This window comes from Chiroxiphia lanceolata, chromosome 3 (genome assembly GCF_009829145.1).
Source record: "Chiroxiphia lanceolata isolate bChiLan1 chromosome 3, bChiLan1.pri, whole genome shotgun sequence".
NCBI classification, from domain to species: domain Eukaryota; kingdom Metazoa; phylum Chordata; class Aves; order Passeriformes; family Pipridae; genus Chiroxiphia; species Chiroxiphia lanceolata.
In genome coordinates this window covers 45,227,089-45,229,727 of record NC_045639.1, presented here as the reverse complement: position 1 = coordinate 45,229,727, position 2,639 = coordinate 45,227,089, and the positions used below count along the sequence as shown (strand labels likewise).

General features: G+C 35.7%; 1 long non-coding RNA gene across 1 annotated transcript; it reads right to left on the bottom strand.

Annotated features, from left to right (window-relative positions):
- Nucleotides 1–222: 222 nt before the first annotated feature.
- Nucleotides 223–2,127, bottom strand: LOC116783894. Its single transcript, XR_004355884.1, has 3 exons — nt 1,953–2,127; nt 1,049–1,148; nt 223–538 (listed from the first exon to the last, which is right to left on the bottom strand). It is a non-coding gene; the product is annotated as an uncharacterized LOC116783894 (long non-coding RNA).
- Between the last annotated feature and the right edge of the window lie 512 nt (nt 2,128–2,639).

Genomic DNA, 2,639 nt, shown 5'->3' with positions numbered 1-2,639 from the left:
GCACCAGAATGGTTGTTAATACCAAAACTTCCAAGTATTTATAGATAAACTGTACCTATGTAGCTTTTTGAGAAATTATACAAAGGTAATTTCTTGCTTCTACATTCTAGTAATTCCTTTCCAGATTAAGAGACTTCTTCTTTATCTGCATTAGTCCAAGGAGTAAGTCTTTATTTAGCTACTTAGAGTTAAAAAAACCCAAACAAATGAACATGTATAATTTCAACTGGAAAAACTGATGCAAAAATTATATGGTTTTAAGTCAAATCTGAGTCCAAATAGTACTATTTGTTAAAAGAGTCTAAATATTTGAAGCCAAGTACAACACCTGATCACCTTTGAGCCAGATTCCACAGAAGGATGGTGGCTTATTTCTAATGGGGCGGGACTGCACATGCTGTATTTACATACGATGCAAGGAGGTCTCTCCTCTGGTGACTGGAGAATTCATGAGTGAGTGTAGCTCAGGAGGCTGGGTTGATGGGGGAGCCTGACAGAGGTAGTCCATGCTTCTCTTTCCATGTGAGTTACAGCACCCCTGTGTCAGAAGAATACAGGATAACACTACGCTGACCCAGAACACTTGGTGTCATTACAAGGAATGCAAATAATGAAAACTGAGCCAAGAACATCAGTGTTTTAGTTGAGGGACTTCTTTTAGTTTTCAAGTCAAAATGCAGCTTTTCTATTGCCAGAAATCTTGAGATTTCCTCTTTGGGTGGTACCAAATTTTACTTTTCTTTATTTAGGAAGGAGAACGTGTTTTAAAATTCATGCATTCTCATTTTTCATTAGATCTACTCTTTCAGATCCCTAAAAACTGTACTTTTAAAGTTCCTAACACTATATTTTAGGGGAAAAGTTTTAATAACAACATATGCATGCCTATTAGAGCAGTAGAGTTGAAGTCTCTCTGTGTTGCTGCATTCAGAATTGAGCGCAAAATGAAACCCAGATCTGCCTTCAAATTAGACAAAGCCTCCCAAGTTGGTACAACAGATTTATGGAACCAAATATGATGTTGTAGAATAAGTGAGGAGCAACGTACCAGCACTACATGCTTCAGAACCATGTCTTGAAGAGTCAGAAGCACAGGATTTATGTCTTATGGGGCTACTGCTCTGGCACAGGATTTCTGATGCCCTGGACTGCAAGATACAAGAAAAACTCCTCTGAAAAGGCTTGTTATAAACAATTAATTTCATAGACCTAATTTAAATGTTTATGGCATAGTGCAATATTTGCAAAATAATTAGGTTAGATATACATTTTCTATAGTAATAAATTAATTTCTGTCTCTTCATTTATTTGGAACATCCCTTCTCTGGTAGGACTATATCGAACCTTTCCTTCCTCAACTGAAAAGAAACTATTAGTAAAATGTTACTCAGAACACCTAAATTTATCTAAAAATGAGCTGTGAAAATTTTATTTGCATGTACTTTTGCATTCAAGGAAACTCAAAATCAGTTTCTTTTAAAGGTGCCAAAGTTGGCACAAATGGCACAAATCCCTGGAAGGTAAATATGTGCCTTGCTCTGTTTGAAGAAATCTGGCTTCAAAATAACACAGTTATAGACTTTTGAAAACATGCATCCTGGTTGGCACAGCAGGTTTTTAACATCAGAAGCAAACACCAGGATGTGATGTTCTGAATATTCACTTTCAGTATATTTGAAAGCTCACACCTACTTGTATTTGAATGTGTGATTACTTTCAGAACTGCATTGTTCTGAATCACAGTTACAAAAAGAAAAAGGCTTTGGAGACCTTACTGTTTATTATAAATCAGGTTTCTGCTTTCAGTCAGAGAATGAAAGAACATAGGCATTTTACTCACAGGAACTACTATTACTTCTGTAGAAATAAAGTTAAATAGAGCTTCCTGCAAGAGTGACTGCAATCTAGGAAATATGCTGATTCCAATCATTATGCAGAGAAAACATACTCACATTCCTGTGACCCCATTGTCTTCATTTCTCAAGTCATAGAAAACTTTGCATGCTTCGAAAGATCTCTTGCAGTGTTGGACAGATTCTTTCTGTCCAAAACTGGAATTGTGTATTCTCCATCACTTTCTCAGTGACACCTGGTGATTTATGATGTTCTCTTGGAAATAAATAATCCACCTTGGAATAAAAGAAACACAAAATTATTTTAAGTAACAAAAAAACATTCTGCACCCTCACAGCAGAATACTGAATACAGCTAAAAGCCATCAAGTATGACAATGCTCAGAAACTAATGCATCTTTCAAGCTTTCGATACTTCTGTTAGTAACTAGAACTATTTATCACCTTTGAGCCTTGACAACAGTTTTAGACTGAATTTTTGAAAGAATAAGAAAGTGTATTTCTACCAGTTACCATGGGGAGTGAGGTTCATGGCTAACTCAAATTTGGTGAAATTCTGCTGCTTCATGAGTGACAGAGGATAGCTGAGATAGGGAGAAGGTTAGATGTTTAAAGTAGTTACTTAAAAACAAGTAAGAAAAATGCTGTCAAAATTAACTATTATTTTATGTGTGTTTCCTCTACCAGAGTAACAGTTACACTGCTTGTTAAATACACTGTACAAGGAAGTAATTAGAGGGATCATGCAAAAGAAGCCTGTGAAAGAACAGTATTTAAAAGTTTTGT